Source organism: Zonotrichia albicollis, unplaced genomic scaffold (genome assembly GCF_047830755.1).
Source record: "Zonotrichia albicollis isolate bZonAlb1 unplaced genomic scaffold, bZonAlb1.hap1 Scaffold_83, whole genome shotgun sequence".
Classification (NCBI taxonomy): Eukaryota; Metazoa; Chordata; class Aves; order Passeriformes; family Passerellidae; genus Zonotrichia; species Zonotrichia albicollis.
The window spans coordinates 909,132-927,670 of NW_027428460.1; positions in this window are offsets into that span (position 1 = coordinate 909,132).

Below are 18,539 nucleotides of genomic sequence, written 5' to 3' on the forward strand. Positions count from 1 at the left end.
GAACTGGGAATTCCACCTGGATTCTGGAATTCCATAATTCCATTTCCCAGTGATTTTCCTGTTTGTGTTTGGTGTCCCAGTCTGAACTGGGAATTCCAAGGGGGATTCCAGAATTTTGTGGAATTCCAATGATTTTCCAGTTCCGGTTTGGTGTCGGTCTGAAATGGGAATTCCATCCAGATTCCACCCAGATTCCAGGATTCCATGATTCCAGAATTCCATGATCATTCTCCAAATCCTTTTCCAGTTTCTGGTTTGGTGTCGGTTCTGAACTGGGAATTCCATCCAGATTCTGGAATTCCATGATCCTGTCTCCCAATCCTTTCTCTGTTTCTGGTGCTGTTTGGTGTCCCAGTCTGAACTGGGAATTCCAGAATTCCATAATTCCATCTCCCAATGGTTTCCCTGTTTCTGGTGCTGTTTGGTGTCGGTCTGAACTGGGAATTCCACCTGGATTCTGGAATTCCATTGTTCCATCTCCAGCGGCTTTCCGATTTTGGTTTGGTGTCAGTCTGAACTGGGAATTCCACCTGGATTCCAGAATTCCAGAATTCCATCTCCAAGTCCTTTCCCTGTTTCTGGTGCTGTTTGGGTCAGTCTGAACTGGGAATTCCAGAATTCCATAATTCCATCTCCCAATGGTTTCCCTGTTTCTGGTGCTGTTTGGTGTCAGTCTGAACTGGGAATTCCACCTGGATTCTGGAATTCCATTGTTCCATCTCCAGCGGCTTTCCGATTTTGGTTTGGTGTCAGTCTGAACTGGGAATTCCACCTGGATTCCAGAATTCCAGGATTCCATCTCCAAGTCCTTTCCCAGTTTCTGGTGCTGTTTGGGTCAGTCTGAACTGGGAATTCCAGAATTCCATAATTCCATCTCCCAATGGTTTCCCAGTTTCTGTTGTTGCTTGGTGTCGGTCAGAACTGGGAATTCCATCCAAATTCCAGGATTCCAGGATTCCATCTCCAAGTCCTTTCCCAGTTTCTGGTGCTGTTTGGTGTCCCAGTCTGAACTGGGAATTCCAGAATTCCATAATTCCATCTCCCAAGCGTTTCCCTGTTTCTGGTGCTGTTTTGTGTCCCAGTCAGAACTGGGAATTCCAGAATTCCTTAATTCCATCTCCCAATCCTTTCCCTGTTTCTGATGTTGCTTGGTGTCGGTCTGAACTGGGAATTCCACCTGGATTCTGGAATTCCATAATTCCATCTCCAGCGGCTTTCCGGTTTTGCTTTGGTGTCAGTCTGAACTGGGAATTCCACCTGGATTCCAGAATTCCATGGTTCTGTCTCCCAGTAGTTTTCTAATTCCTGTTTGGGGTCAGTCAGAACTGGGAATTCCATCCAAATTCCAGAATTCCATAATTTTGTATCCCAATGGTTTCCCTGTTCCTGCTTGGTGTCCCAGTCTGAACTGGGAATTCCATCCAAATTCCAGAATTCCAGGATTCCATCTCCAAGTCCTTTCCCAGTTTCTGGTGCTGTTTGGTGTCCCAGTTTCAACTGGGAATTCCACCTGGATTCTGGAATTCCATAATTCCATTTCCCAGTGATTTTCCTGTTTGTGTTTGGTGTCCCAGTCTGAACTGGGAATTCCAAGGGGGATTCCAGAATTTTGTGGAATTCCAATGATTTTCCAGTTCCGGTTTGGTGTCGGTCTGAAATGGGAATTCCATCCAGATTTCATCCAGATTCCAGGATTCCATGATTCCAGAATTCCATGATCATTCTCCAAATCCTTTTCCAGTTTCTGGTTTGGTGTCGGTTCTGAACTGGGAATTCCATCCAGATTCTGGAATTCCATGATCCCGTCTCCCAATCCTTTCCCTGTTTCTGGTGCTGTTTGGGTCAGTCTGAACTGGGAATTCCAGAATTCCATAATTCCATCTCCCAATGGTTTCCCTGTTTCTGGTGCTGTTTGGTGTCGGTCTGAACTGGGAATTCCACCTGGATTCTGGAATTCCAGGATTCCATCTCCAGCGGCTTTCCGATTTTGGTTTGGTGTCGGTCAGAACTGGGAATTCCACCTGGATTCCAGAATTCCAGGATTCCATCTCAGAGTCCTTTCCCTGTTTCTGGTGCTGTTTGGTGTCAGTCTGAACTGGGAATTCCAGAATTCCATAATTCCATCTCCCAATGGTTTCCCAGTTTCTGTTGTTGCTTGGTGTCGGTCAGAACTGGGAATTCCATCCAAATTCCAGGATTCCAGGATTCCATCTCCAAGTCCTTTCCCAGTTTCTGGTGCTGTTTGGTGTCCCAGTCTGAACTGGGAATTCCAGAATTCCATAATTCCATCTCCCAAGGGTTTCCCAGTTTCTGGTGCTGTTTTGTGTCCCAGTCAGAACTGGGAATTCCAGAATTCCTTAATTCCATCTCCCAATCCTTTCCCTGTTTCTGATGTTGCTTGGTGTCGGTCTGAACTGGGAATTCCACCTGGATTCTGGAATTCCATAATTCCATCGCCAGCGGCTTTCCTGTTTTGGTTTGGTGTCAGTCTGAACTGGGAATTCCACCTGGATTCCAGAATTCCATGGTTCTGTCTCCCAGTAGTTTTCTAATTCCTGTTTGGGGTCAGTCAGAACTGGGAATTCCATCCAAATTCCAGAATTCCATAATTTTGTATCCCAATGGTTTCCCTGTTCCTGCTTGGTGTCCCAGTCTGAACTGGGAATTCCATCCAAATTCCAGAATTCCAGGATTCCATCTCCAAGTCCTTTCCCAGTTTCTGGTGTTGTTTGGTGTCCCAGTTTGAACTGGGAATTCCACCTGGATTCTGGAATTCCATAATTCCATTTCCCAGTGATTTTCCTGTTTGTGTTTGGTGTCCCAGTCTGAACTGGGAATTCCAAGGGGGATTCCAGAATTTTGTGGAATTCCAATGATTTTCCAGTTCCGGTTTGGTGTCGGTCTGAAATGGGAATTCCATCCAGATTCCATCCAGATTCCAGGATTCCATGATTCCAGAATTCCATGATCATTCTCCAAATCCTTTTCCAGTTTCTGGTTTGGTGTTGGTTCTGAACTGGGAATTCCATCCAGATTCTGGAATTCCATGATCCCGTCTCCCAAACCTTTCCCTGTTTCTGGTGCTGTTTGGGTCAGTCTGAACTGGGAATTCCAGAATTCCATAATTCCATCTCCCAATCCTTTCCCTGTTTCTGGTGCTGTTTGGTGTCCCAGTCTGAACTGGGAATTCCAGAATTCCATAATTCCATCTCCCAATGGTTTCCCAGTTTCTGTTGTTGCTTGGTGTCGGTCAGAACTGGGAATTCCATCCAAATTCCAGGATTCCAGGATTCCATCTCCAAGTCCTTTCCCAGTTTCTGGTGCTGTTTGGTGTCCCAGTCTGAACTGGGAATTCCAGAATTCCATAATTCCATCTCCCAATCCTTTCCCTGTTTCTGGTGCTGTTTGGTGTCGGTCTGAACTGGGAATTCCACCTGGATTCCAGAATTCCAGGATTCCATCTCCAGCGGCTTTCCGATTTTGGTTTGGTGTCAGTCTGAACTGGGAATTCCACCTGGATTCCAGAATTCCAGGATTCCATCACCAAGTCCTTTCCCAGTTTCTGGTGCTGTTTGGTGTCAGTCTGAACTGGGAATTCCAGAATTCCATCCAAATTCCATCTCCCAATGGTTTCCCAGATTCTGTTGATGCTTAGTGTCGGTCAGAACTGGGAATTCCATCCAAATTCCAGGATTCCAGGATTCCATCTCCAAGTCCTTTCCCAGTTTCTGGTGCTGTTTGGTGTCCCAGTCTGAACTGGGAATTCCAGAATTCCATAATTCCATCTCCCAATCCTTTCCCTGTTTCTGATGTTGCTTGGTGTCGGTCTGAACTGGGAATTCCACCTGGATTCTGGAATTCCATGATTCCATCTCCAGCGGCTTTCCGGTTTTGCTTTGGTGTCAGTCTGAACTGGGAATTCCACCTGGATTCCAGAATTCCATGGTTCTGTCTCCCAGTAGTTTTCTAATTCCTGTTTGGGGTCAGTCAGAACTGGGAATTCCATCCAAATTCCAGAATTCCATAATTTTGTATCCCAATGGTTTCCCTGTTCCTGCTTGGTGTCCCAGTCTGAACTGGGAATTCCATCCAAATTCCAGAATTCCAGGATTCCATCTCCAAGTCCTTTCCCAGTTTCTGGTGCTGTTTGGTGTCCCAGTTTGAACTGGGAATTCCACCTGGATTCTGGAATTCCATAATTCCATCTCCCAGTGATTTTCCTGTTTGTGTTTGGTGTCCCAGTCTGAACTGGGAATTCCAAGGGGGATTCCAGAATTTTGTGGAATTCCAATGATTTTCCAGTTCTGGTTTGGTGTCGGTCTGAAATGGGAATTCCATCCAGATTCCATCCAGATTCCAGGATTCCATGATTCCAGAATTCCATGATCATTCTCCAAATCCTTTTCCAGTTTCTGGTTTGGTGTCGGTTCTGAACTGGGAATTCCATCCAGATTCTGGAATTCCATGATCCCGTCTCCCAATCCTTTCCCTGTTTCTGGTGCTGTTTGGGTCAGTCTGAACTGGGAATTCCAGAATTCCATAATTCCACCTCCCAATGGTTTCCCTGTTTCTGGTGCTGTTTGGTGTCGGTCTGAACTGGGAATTCCACCTGGATTCTGGAATTCCATTGTTCCATCTCCAGCGGCTTTCCGATTTTGGTTTGGTGTCAGTCTGAACTGGGAATTCCACCTGGATTCCAGAATTCCAGGATTCCATCACCAAGTCCTTTCCCAGTTTCTGGTGCTGTTTGGTGTCAGTCTGAACTGGGAATTCCAGAATTCCACAATTCCATCTCCCAATGGTTTCCCAGTTTCTGTTGTTGCTTGGTGTCGGTCAGAACTGGGAATTCCATCCAAATTCCAGGATTCCAGGATTCCATCTCCAAGTCCTTTCCCAGTTTCTGGTGCTGTTTGGTGTCCCAGTCTGAACTGGGAATTCCAGAATTCCATAATTCCATCTCCCAATCCTTTCCCTGTTTCTGATGTTGCTTGGTGTCGGTCTGAACTGGGAATTCCACCTGGATTCTGGAATTCCATAATTCCATCTCCAGCGGCTTTCCGGTTTTGGTTTGGTGTCAGTCTGAACTGGGAATTCCACCTGGATTCCAGAATTCCATGGTTCTGTCTCCCAGTAGTTTTCTAATTCCTGTTTGGGGTCAGTCAGAACTGGGAATTCCATCCAAATTCCAGAATTCCATAATTTTGTATCCCAATGGTTTCCCTGTTCCTGCTTGGTGTCCCAGTCTGAACTGGGAATTCCATCCAAATTCCAGAATTCCAGGATTCCATCTCCAAGTCCTTTCCCAGTTTCTGGTGCTGTTTGGTGTCCCAGTTTGAACTGGGAATTCCACCTGGATTCTGGAATTCCATAATTCCATTTCCCAGTGATTTTCCTGTTTGTGTTTGGTGTCCCAGTCTGAACTGGGAATTCCAAGGGGGATTCCAGAATTTTGTGGAATTCCAATGATTTTCCAGTTCCGGTTTGGTGTCGGTCTGAAATGGGAATTCCATCCAGATTCCATCCAGATTCCAGGATTCCATGATTCCAGGATTCCATGATCATTCTCCAAATCCTTTTCCAGTTTCTGGTTTGGTGTCGGTTCTGAACTGGGAATTCCATCCAGATTCTGGAATTCCATGATCCCGTCTCCCAATCCTTTCCCTGTTTCTGGTGCTGTTTGGGTCAGTCTGAACTGGGAATTCCAGAATTCCATAATTCCATCTCCCAATGGTTTCCCTGTTTCTGGTGCTGTTTGGTGTCGGTCTGAACTGGGAATTCCACCTGGATTCTGGAATTCCAGGATTCCATCTCCAGCGGCTTTCCGATTTTGGTTTGGTGTCAGTCAGAACTGGGAATTCCACCTGGATTCCAGAATTCCAGGATTCCATCTCAGAGTCCTTTCCCTGTTTCTGGTGCTGTTTGGTGTCAGTCTGAACTGGGAATTCCAGAATTCCATAATTCCATCTCCCAATGGTTTCCCAGTTTCTGTTGTTGCTTGGTGTTGGTCAGAACTGGGAATTCCATCCAAATTCCAAGATTCCAGGATTCCATCTCCAAGTCCTTTCCCAGTTTCTGGTGCTGTTTGGTGTCCCAGTCTGAACTGGGAATTCCAGAATTCCATAATTCCATCTCCCAAGGGTTTCCCAGTTTCTGGTGCTGTTTTGTGTCCCAGTCAGAACTGGGAATCCAGAATTCCATAATTCCATCTCCCAATCCTTTCCCTGTTTCTGATGTTGCTTGGTGTCGGTCTGAACTGGGAATTCCACCTGGATTCTGGAATTCCATAATTCCATCGCCAGCGGCTTTCCTGTTTTGGTTTGGTGTCAGTCTGAACTGGGAATTCCACCTGGATTCCAGAATTCCATGGTTCTGTCTCCCAGTAGTTTTCTAATTCCTGTTTGGGGTCAGTCAGAACTGGGAATTCCATCCAAATTCCAGAATTCCATAATTTTGTATCCCAATGGTTTCCCTGTTCCTGCTTGGTGTCCCAGTCTGAACTGGGAATTCCATCCAAATTCCAGAATTCCAGGATTCCATCTCCAAGTCCTTTCCCAGTTTCTGGTGCTGTTTGGTGTCCCAGTTTGAACTGGGAATTCCACCTGGATTCTGGAATTCCATAATTCCATTTCCCAGTGATTTTCCTGTTTGTGTTTGGTGTCCCAGTCTGAACTGGGAATTCCAAGGGGGATTCCAGAATTTTGTGGAATTCCAATGATTTTCCAGTTCCGGTTTGGTGTCGGTCTGAAATGGGAATTCCATCCAGATTCCATCCAGATTCCAGGATTCCATGATTCCAGAATTCCATGATCATTCTCCAAATCCTTTTCCAGTTTCTGGTTTGGTGTTGGTTCTGAACTGGGAATTCCATCCAGATTCGGGAATTCCATGATCCCGTCTCCCAATCCTTTCCCTTTTTCTGGTGCTGTTTGGGTCAGTCTGAACTGGGAATTCCAGAATTCCATAATTCCATCTCCCAATGGTTTCCCAGTTTCTGTTGTTGCTTGGTGTCGGTCAGAACTGGGAATTCCATCCAAATTCCAGGATTCCAGGATTCCATCTCCAAGTCCTTTCCCAGTTTCTGGTGCTGTTTGGTGTCAGTCTGAACTGGGAATTCCAGAATTCCATAATTCCATCTCCCAATGGTTTCCCAGTTTCTGTTGTTGCTTGGTGTCGGTCAGAACTGGGAATTCCATCCAAATTCCAGGATTCCAGGATTCCATCTCCAAGTCGTTTCCCAGTTTCTGGTGCTGTTTGGTGTCCCAGTCTGAACTGGGAATTCCAGAATTCCATAATTCCATCTCCCAAGGGTTTCCCAGTTTCTGGTGCTGTTTTGTGTCCCAGTCAGAACTGGGAATTCCAGAATTCCATAATTCCATCTCCCTATCCTTTCCCTGTTTCTGATATTGCTTGGTGTCGGTCTGAACTGGGAATTCCACCTGGATTCTGGAATTCCATAATTCCATCTCCAGCGGCTTTCCGGTTTTGGTTTGGTGTCAGTCTGAACTGGGAATTCCACCTGGATTCCAGAATTCCATGGTTCTGTCTCCCAGTAGTTTTCTAATTCCTGTTTGGGGTCAGTCAGAACTGGGAATTCCATCCAAATTCCAGAATTCCATAATTTTGTATCCCAATGGTTTCCCTGTTCCTGCTTGGTGTCCCAGTCTGAACTGGGAATTCCATCCAAATTCCAGAATTCCAGGATTCCATCTCCAAGTCCTTTCCCAGTTTCTGGTGCTGTTTGGTGTCCCAGTTTGAACTGGGAATTCCACCTGGATTCTGGAATTCCATAATTTCATTTCCCAGTGATTTTCCTGTTTGTGTTTGGTGTCCCAGTCTGAACTGGGAATTCCAAGGGGGATTCCAGAATTTTGTGGAATTCCAATGATTTTCCAGTTCCGGTTTGGTGTCGGTCTGAAATGGGAATTCCATCCAGATTCCATCCAGATTCCAGGATTCCATGATTCCAGAATTCCATGATCATTCTCCAAATCCTTTTCCAGTTTCTGGTTTGGTGTCGGTTCTGAACTGGGAATTCCATCCAGATTCTGGAATTCCATGATCCCGTCTCCCAATCCTTTCCCTGTTTCTGGTGCTGTTTGGGTCAGTCTGAACTGGGAATTCCAGAATTCCATAATTCCATCTCCCAATGGTTTCCCTGTTTCTGGTGCTGTTTGGTGTCGGTCTGAACTGGGAATTCCACCTGGATTCTGGAATTCCAGGATTCCATCTCCAGCGGCTTTCCGATTTTGGTTTGGTGTCAGTCTGAACTGGGAATTCCACCTGGATTCCAGAATTCCAGGATTCCATCACCAAGTCCTTTCCCAGTTTCTGGTGCTGTTTGGTGTCAGTCTGAACTGGGAATTCCAGAATTCCATAATTCCATCTCCCAATGGTTTCCCAGTTTCTGTTGTTGCTTGGTGTCGGTCAGAACTGGGAATTCCATCCAAATTCCAGGATTCCAGGATTCCATCTCCAAGTCCTTTCCCAGTTTCTGGTGCTGTTTGGTGTCCCAGTCAGAACTGGGAATTCCAGAATTCCATAATTCCATCTCCCAATCCTTTCCCTGTTTCTGATGTTGCTTGGTGTCGGTCTGAACTGGGAATTCCACCTGGATTCTGGAATTCCATAATTCCATCTCCAGCGGCTTTCCGGTTTTGGTTTGGTGTCAGTCTGAACTGGGAATTCCACCTGGATTCCAGAATTCCATGGTTCTGTCTCCCAGTAGTTTTCTAATTCCTGTTTGGGGTCAGTCAGAACTGGGAATTCCATCCAAATTCCAGAATTCCATAATTTTGTATCCCAATGGTTTCCGTGTTCCTGCTTGGTGTCCCAGTCTGAACTGGGAGTTCCATCCAAATTCCAGAATTCCAGGATTCCATCTCCAAGTCCTTTCCCAGTTTCTGGTGCTGTTTGGTGTCCCAGTTTGAACTGGGAATTCCACCTGGATTCTGGAATTCCATAATTCCATTTCCCAGTGATTTTCCTGTTTGTGTTTGGTGTCCCAGTCTGAACTGGGAATTCCAAGGGAGATTCCAGAATTTTGTGGAATTCCAATGATTTTCCAGTTCCGGTTTGGTGTCGGTCTGAAATGGGAATTCCATCCAGATTTCATCCAGATTCCAGGATTCCATGATTCCAGAATTCCATGATCATTCTCCAAATCCTTTTCCAGTTTCTGGTTTGGTGTCGGTTCTGAACTGGGAATTCCATCCAGATTCTGGAATTCCATGATCCCGTCTCCCAATCCTTTCCCTGTTTCTGGTGCTGTTTGGTGTCCCAGTCTGAACTGGGAATTCCAGAATTCCATAATTCCATCTCCCAATCCTTTCCCTGTTTCTGGTGGTGTTTGGGTCAGACTGAACTGGGAATTCCAGAATTCCATAATTCCATCTCCCAATGGTTTCCCTGTTTCTGGTGCTGTTTGGGTCAGTCTGAACTGGGAATTCCAGAATTCCATAATTCCACCTCCCAATGGTTTCCCTGTTTCTGGTGCTGTTTGGTGTCGGTCTGAACTGGGAATTCCACCTGGATTCTGGAATTCCATTGTTCCATCTCCAGCGGCTTTCCGATTTTGGTTTGGTGTCAGTCAGAACTGGGAATTCCACCTGGATTCCAGAATTCCAGGATTCCATCTCCAAGTCCTTTCCCAGTTTCTGGTGCTGTTTGGTGTCAGTCTGAATTGGGAATTCCAGAATTCCATAATTCCATCTCCCAATCCTTTCCCTGTTTCTGATGTTGCTTGGTGTCGGTCTGAACTGGGAATTCCATCCAAATTCCAGGATTCCAGGATTCCATCTCCAAGTCCTTTCCCAGTTTCTGGTGCTGTTTGGTGTCCCAGTCTGAACTGGGAATTCCAGAATTCCATAATTCCATCTCCCAATGGTTTCCCAGTTTCTGTTGTTGCTTGGTGTCGGTCAGAACTGGGAATTCCATCCAAATTCCAGGATTCCAGGATTCCATCTCCAAGTCCTTTCCCAGTTTCTGGTGCTGTTTGGTGTCCCAGTCTGAACTGGGAATTCCAGAATTCCATAATTCCATCTCCCAAGGGTTTCCCAGTTTCTGGTGCTGTTTTGTATCCCAGTCAGAACTGGGAATTCCAGAATTCCATAATTCCATCTCCCAATCCTTTCCCTGTTTCTGATGTTGCTTGGTGTCGGTCTGAACTGGGAATTCCACCTGGATTCTGGAATTCCATAATTCCATCTCCAGCGGCTTTCCGGTTTTGGTTTGGTGTCAGTCTGAACTGGGAATTCCACCTGGATTCCAGAATTCCATGGTTCTGTCTCCCAGTAGTTTTCTAATTCCTGTTTGGGGTCAGTCAGAACTGGGAATTCCATCCAAATTCCAGAATTCCATAATTTTGTATCCCAATGGTTTCCCTGTTCCTGCTTGGTGTCCCAGTCTGAACTGGGAGTTCCATCCAAATTCCAGAATTCCAGGATTCCATCTCCAAGTCCTTTCCCAGTTTCTGGTGCTGTTTGGTGTCCCAGTTTGAACTGGGAATTCCACCTGGATTCTGGAATTCCATAATTCCATTTCCCAGTGATTTTCCTGTTTGTGTTTGGTGTCCCAGTCTGAACTGGGAATTCCAAGGGGGATTCCAGAATTTTGTGGAATTCCAATGATTTTCCAGTTCTGGTTTGGTGTCGGTCTGAAATGGGAATTCCATCCAGATTCCATCCAGATTCCAGGATTCCATGATTCCAGAATTCCATGATCATTCTCCAAATCCTTTTCCAGTTTCTGGTTTGGTGTCGGTTCTGAACTGGGAATTCCATCCAGATTCTGGAATTCCATGATCCCGTCTCCCAATCCTTTCCCTGTTTCTGGTGCTGTTTGGTGTCCCAGTCTGAACTGGGAATTCCAGAATTCCATAATTCCATTACCCAATCCTTTCCCTGTTTCTGGTGCTGTTTGGTGTCGGTCTGAACTGGGAATTCCACCTGGATTCTGGAATTCCATAATTCCATCTCCAGCGGCTTTCCGGTTTTGGTTTGGTGTCAGTCTGAACTGGGAATTCCACCTGGATTCCAGAATTCCATGGTTCTGTCTCCCAGTAGTTTTCTAATTCCTGTTTGGGGTCAGTCAGAACTGGGAATTCCATCCAAATTCCAGAATTCCATAATTTTGTATCCCAATGGTTTCCCTGTTCCTGCTTGGTGTCCCAGTCTGAACTGGGAGTTCCATCCAAATTCCAGAATTCCAGGATTCCATCTCCAAGTCCTTTCCCAGTTTCTGGTGCTGTTTGGTGTCCCAGTTTGAACTGGGAATTCCACCTGGATTCTGGAATTCCATAATTCCATTTCCCAGTGATTTTCCTGTTTGTGTTTGGTGTCCCAGTCTGAACTGGGAATTCCAAGGGGGTTTCCAGAATTTTGTGGAATTCCAATGATTTTCCAGTTCCGGTTTGGTGTCGGTCTGAAATGGGAATTCCATCCAGATTCCATCCAGATTCCAGGATTCCATGATTCCAGAATTCCATGATCATTCTCCAAATCCTTTTCCAGTTTCTGGTTTGGTGTCGGTTCTGAACTGGGAATTCCATCCAGATTCTGGAATTCCATGATCCCGTCTCCCAATCCTTTCCCTGTTTCTGGTGCTGTTTGGGTCAGTCTGAACTGGGAATTCCAGAATTCCATAATTCCATCTCCCAATGGTTTCCCTGTTTCTGGTGCTGTTTGGTGTCGGTCTGAACTGGGAATTCCACCTGGATTCTGGAATTCCAGGATTCCATCTCCAGCGGCTTTCCGATTTTGGTTTGGTGTCAGTCTGAACTGGGAATTCCACCTGGATTCCAGAATTCCAGGATTCCATCACCAAGTCCTTTCCCAGTTTCTGGTGCTGTTTGGTGTCAGTCTGAACTGGGAATTCCAGAATTCCATAATTCCATCTCCCAATGGTTTCCCAGTTTCTGTTGTTGCTTGGTGTCGGTCAGAACTGGGAATTCCATCCAAATTCCAGGATTCCAGGATTCCATCTCCAAGTCCTTTCCCAGTTTCTGGTGCTGTTTGGTGTCCCAGTCTGAACTGGGAATTCCAGAATTCCATAATTCCATCTCCCAATCCTTTCCCTGTTTCTGATGTTGCTTGGTGTCGGTCTGAACTGGGAATTCCACCTGGATTCTGGAATTCCATAATTCCATCTCCAGCGGCTTTCCGGTTTTGGTTTGGTGTCAGTCTGAACTGGGAATTCCACCTGGATTCCAGAATTCCATGGTTCTGTCTCCCAGTAGTTTTCTAATTCCTGTTTGGGGTCAGTCAGAACTGGGAATTCCATCCAAATTCCAGAATTCCATAATTTTGTATCCCAATGGTTTCCCTGTTCCTGCTTGGTGTCCCAGTCTGAACTGGGAATTCCATCCAAATTCCAGAATTCCAGGATTCCATCTCCAAGTCCTTTCCCAGTTTCTGGTGCTGTTTGGTGTCCCAGTTTGAACTGGGAATTCCACCTGGATTCTGGAATTCCATAATTCCATTTCCCAGTGATTTTCCTGTTTGTGTTTGGTGTCCCAGTCTGAACTGGGAATTCCAAGGGAGATTCCAGAATTTTGTGGAATTCCAATGATTTTCCAGTTCCGGTTTGGTGTCGGTCTGAAATGGGAATTCCATCCAGATTTCATCCAGATTCCAGGATTCCATGATTCCAGAATTCCATGATCATTCTCCAAATCCTTTTCCAGTTTCTGGTTTGGTGTTGGTTCTGAACTGGGAATTCCATCCAGATTCTGGAATTCCATGATCCCGTCTCCCAATCCTTTCCCTGTTTCTGGTGCTGTTTGGTGTCCCAGTCTGAACTGGGAATTCCAGAATTCCATAATTCCATCTCCCAATCCTTTCCCTGTTTCTGGTGGTGTTTGGGTCAGACTGAACTGGGAATTCCAGAATTCCATAATTCCATCTCCCAATGGTTTCCCTGTTTCTGGTGCTGTTTGGGTCAGTCTGAACTGGGAATTCCAGAATTCCATAATTCCACCTCCCAATGGTTTCCCTGTTTCTGGTGCTGTTTGGTGTCGGTCTGAACTGGGAATTCCACCTGGATTCTGGAATTCCATTGTTCCATCTCCAGCGGCTTTCCGATTTTGGTTTGGTGTCAGTCTGAACTGGGAATTCCACCTGGATTCCAGAATTCCAGGATTCCATCTCCAAGTCCTTTCCCAGTTTCTGGTGCTGTTTGGTGTCAGTCTGAACTGGGAATTCCAGAATTCCATAATTCCATCTCCCAATCCTTTCCCTGTTTCTGATGTTGCTTGGTGTCGGTCTGAACTGGGAATTCCATCCAAATTCCAGGATTCCAGGATTCCATCTCCAAGTCCTTTCCCAGTTTCTGGTGCTGTTTGGTGTCCCAGTCTGAACTGGGAATTCCAGAATTCCATAATTCCATCTCCCAATGGTTTCCCAGTTTCTGTTGTTGCTTGGTGTCGGTCAGAACTGGGAATTCCATCCAAATTCCAGGATTCCAGGATTCCATCTCCAAGTCCTTTCCCAGTTTCTGGTGCTGTTTGGTGTCCCAGTCTGAACTGGGAATTCCAGAATTCCATAATTCCATCTCCCAATGGTTTCCCAGTTTCTGGTGCTGTTTTGTATCCCAGTCAGAACTGGGAATTCCAGAATTCCATAATTCCATCTCCCAATCCTTTCCCTGTTTCTGATGTTGCTTGGTGTCGGTCTGAACTGGGAATTCCACCTGGATTCTGGAATTCCATAATTCCATCTCCAGCGGCTTTCCGGTTTTGGTTTGGTGTCAGTCTGAACTGGGAATTCCACCTGGATTCCAGAATTCCATGGTTCTGTCTCCCAGTAGTTTTCTAATTCCTGTTTGGGGTCAGTCAGAACTGGGAATTCCATCCAAATTCCAGAATTCCATAATTTTGTATCCCAATGGTTTCCCTGTTCCTGCTTGGTGTCCCAGTCTGAACTGGGAGTTCCATCCAAATTCCAGAATTCCAGGATTCCATCTCCAAGTCCTTTCCCAGTTTCTGGTGCTGTTTGGTGTCCCAGTTTGAACTGGGAATTCCACCTGGATTCTGGAATTCCATAATTCCATTTCCCAGTGATTTTCCTGTTTGTGTTTGGTGTCCCAGTCTGAACTGGGAATTCCAAGGGGGATTCCAGAATTTTGTGGAATTCCAATGATTTTCCAGTTCTGGTTTGGTGTCGGTCTGAAATGGGAATTCCATCCAGATTCCATCCAGATTCCAGGATTCCATGATTCCAGAATTCCATGATCATTCTCCAAATCCTTTTCCAGTTTCTGGTTTGGTGTCGGTTCTGAACTGGGAATTCCATCCAGATTCTGGAATTCCATGATCCCGTCTCCCAATCCTTTCCCTGTTTCTGGTGCTGTTTGGTGTCCCAGTCGGAACTGGGAATTCCAGAATTCCATAATTCCATCTCCCAATCCTTTCCCTGTTTCTGGTGCTGTTTGGTGTCGGTCTGAACTGGGAATTCCACCTGGATTCTGGAATTCCAGGATTCCATCTCCAGCGGCTTTCCGATTTTGGTTTGGTGTCAGTCTGAACTGGGAATTCCACCTGGATTCCAGAATTCCAGGATTCCATCTCCAAGTCCTTTCCCAGTTTCTGGTGCTGTTTGGTGTCAGTCTGAACTGGGAATTCCAGAATTCCATAATTCCATCTCCCAAGCGTTTCCCAGTTTCTGGTGCTGTTTTGTGTCCCAGTCAGAACTGGGAATTCCAGAATTCCATAATTCCATCTCCCAATCCTTTCCCTGTTTCTGATGTTGCTTGGTGTCGGTCTGAACTGGGAATTCCACCTGGATTCTGGAATTCCATAATTCCATCTCCAGCGGCTTTCCGGTTTTGGTTTGGTGTCAGTCTGAACTGGGAATTCCACCTGGATTCCAGAATTCCATGGTTCTGTCTCCCAGTAGTTTTCTAATTCCTGTTTGGGGTCAGTCAGAACTGGGAATTCCATCCAAATTCCAGAATTCCATAATTTTGTATCCCAATGGTTTCCCTGTTCCTGCTTGGTGTCCCAGTCTGAACTGGGAGTTCCATCCAAATTCCAGAATTCCAGGATTCCATCTCCAAGTCCTTTCCCAGTTTCTGGTGCTGTTTGGTGTCCCAGTTTGAACTGGGAATTCCACCTGGATTCTGGAATTCCGTAATTCCATCTCCCAGTGATTTTCCTGTTTGTGTTTGGTGTCCCAGTCTGAACTGGGAATTCCAAGGGGGTTTCCAGAATTTTGTGGAATTCCAATGATTTTCCAGTTCCGGTTTGGTGTCGGTCTGAAATGGGAATTCCATCCAGATTTCATCCAGATTCCAGGATTCCATGATTCCAGAATTCCATGATCATTCTCCAAATCCTTTTCCAGTTTCTGGTTTGGTGTCGGTTCTGAACTGGGAATTCCATCCAGATTCTGGAATTCCATGATCCCGTCTCCCAATCCTTTCCCTGTTTCTGGTGCTGTTTGGTGTCGGTCTGAACTGGGAATTCCACCTGGATTCTGGAATTCCAGGATTCCATCTCCAGCGGCTTTCCGATTTTGGTTTGGTGTCAGTCTGAACTGGGAATTCCACCTGGATTCCAGAATTCCAGGATTCCATCTCCAAGTCCTTTCCCAGTTTCTGGTGCTGTTTGGTGTCAGTCTGAACTGGGAATTCCAGAATTCCATAATTCCATCTCCCAATGGTTTCCCAGTTTCTGTTGTTGCTTGGTGTCGGTCAGAACTGGGAATTCCATCCAAATTCCAGGATTCCAGGATTCCATCTCCAAGTCCTTTCCCAGTTTCTGGTGCTGTTTGGTGTCCCAGTCAGAACTGGGAATTCCAGAATTCCATAATTCCATCTCCCAATCCTTTCCCTGTTTCTGATGTTGCTTGGTGTCGGTCTGAACTGGGAATTCCACCTGGATTCTGGAATTCCATAATTCCATCTCCAGCGGCTTTCCGGTTATGGTTTGGTGTCGGTCTGAACTGGGAATTCCACCTGGATTCCAGAATTCCATGGTTCTGTCTCCCAGTAGTTTTCTAATTCCTGTTTGGGGTCAGTCAGAACTGGGAATTCCATCCAAATTCCAGAATTCCATAATTTTGTATCCCAATGGTTTCCCTGTTCCTGCTTGGTGTCCCAGTCTGAACTGGGAGTTCCATCCAAATTCCAGAATTCCAGGATTCCATCTCCAAGTCCTTTCCCAGTTTCTGGTGCTGTTTGGTGTCCCAGTTTGAACTGGGAATTCCACCTGGATTCTGGAATTCCATAATTCCATTTCCCAGTGATTTTCCTGTTTGTGTTTGGTGTCCCAGTCTGAACTGGGAATTCCAAGGGGGATTCCAGAATTTTGTGGAATTCCAATGATTTTCCAGTTCTGGTTTTGTGTCGGTCTGAAATGGGAATTCCATCCAGATTCCATCCAGATTCCAGGATTCCATGATTCCAGAATTCCATGATCATTCTCCAAATCCTTTTCCAGTTTCTGGTTTGGTGTCGGTTCTGAACTGGGAATTCCATCCAGATTCTGGAATTCCATGATCCCGTCTCCCAATCCTTTCCCTGTTTCTGGTGCTGTTTGGTGTCCCAGTCTGAACTGGGAATTCCAGAATTCCATAATTCCATTACCCAATCCTTTCCCTGTTTCTGGTGCTGTTTGGTGTCGGTCTGAACTGGGAATTCCACCTGGATTCTGGAATTCCAGGATTCCATCTCCAGCGGCTTTCCGATTTTGGTTTGGTGTCAGTCTGAACTGGGAATTCCACCTGGATTCCAGAATTCCAGGATTCCATCTCCAAGTCCTTTCCCAGTTTCTGGTGCTGTTTGGTGTCAGTCTGAACTGGGAATTCCAGAATTCCATAATTCCATCTCCCAATGGTTTCCCAGTTTCTGTTGTTGCTTGGTGTCGGTCAGAACTGGGAATTCCATCCAAATTCCAGGATTCCAGGATTCCATCTCCAAGTCGTTTCCCAGTTTCTGGTGCTGTTTGGTGTCCCAGTCTGAACTGGGAATTCCAGAATTCCATAATTCCATCTCCCAAGCGTTTCCCAGTTTCTGGTGCTGTTTTGTGTCCCAGTCAGAACTGGGAATTCCAGAATTCCATAATTCCATCTCCCAATCCTTTCCCTGTTTCTGATGTTGCTTGGTGTCGGTCTGAACTGGGAATTCCACCTGGATTCTGGAATTCCATAATTCCATCTCCAGCGGCTTTCCGGTTTTGCTTTGGTGTCAGTCTGAACTGGGAATTCCACCTGGATTCCAGAATTCCATGGTTCTGTCTCCCAGTAGTTTTCTAATTCCTGTTTGGGGTCAGTCAGAACTGGGAATTCCATCCAAATTCCAGAATTCCATAATTTTGTATCCCAATGGTTTCCCTGTTCCTGCTTGGTGTCCCAGTCTGAACTGGGAGTTCCATCCAAATTCCAGAATTCCAGGATTCCATCTCCAAGTCCTTTCCCAGTTTCTGGTGCTGTTTGGTGTCCCAGTTTGAACTGGGAATTCCACCTGGATTCTGGAATTCCGTAATTCCATTTCCCAGTGATTTTCCTGTTTGTGTTTGGTGTCCCAGTCTGAACTGGGAATTCCAAGGGGGATTCCAGAATTTTGTGGAATTCCAATGATTTTCCAGTTCCGGTTTGGTGTCGGTCTGAAATGGGAATTCCATCCAGATTTCATCCAGATTCCAGGATTCCATGATTCCAGAATTCCATGATCATTCTCCAAATCCTTTTCCAGTTTCTGGTTTGGTGTCGGTTCTGAACTGGGAATTCCATCCAGATTCTGGAATTCCATGATCCCGTCTCCCAATCCTTTCCCTGTTTCTGGTGCTGTTTGGTGTCCCAGTCTGAACTGGGAATTCCAGAATTCCATAATTCCATCTCCCAATCCTTTCCCTGTTTCTGATGTTGCTTGGTGTCGGTCTGAACTGGGAATTCCACCTGGATTCTGGAATTCCATAATTCCATCTCCAGCGGCTTTCCGGTTTTGGTTTGGTGTCAGTCTGAACTGGGAATTCCACCTGGATTCCAGAATTCCATGGTTCTGTCTCCCAGTAGTTTTCTAATTCCTGTTTGGGGTCAGTCAGAACTGGGAATTCCATCCAAATTCCAGAATTCCATAATTTTGTATCCCAATGGTTTCCCTGTTCCTGCTTGGTGTCCCAGTCTGAACTGGGAATTCCATCCAAATTCCAGAATTCCACGATTCCATCTCCAAGTCCTTTCCCAGTTTCTGGTGCTGTTTGGTGTCCCAGTTTGAACTGGGAATTCCACCTGGATTCTGGAATTCCATAATTCCATTTCCCAGTGATTTTCCTGTTTGTGTTTGGTGTCCCAGTCTGAACTGGGAATTCCAAGGGGGATTCCAGAATTTTGTGGAATTCCAATGATTTTCCAGTTCCGGTTTGGTGTCGGTCTGAAATGGGAATTCCATCCAGATTCCATCCAGATTCCAGGATTCCATGATTCCAGAATTCCATGATCATTCTCCAAATCCTTTTCCAGTTTCTGGTTTGGTGTTGGTTCTGAACTGGGAATTCCATCCAGATTCTGGAATTCCATGATCCCGTCTCCCAATCCTTTCCCTGTTTC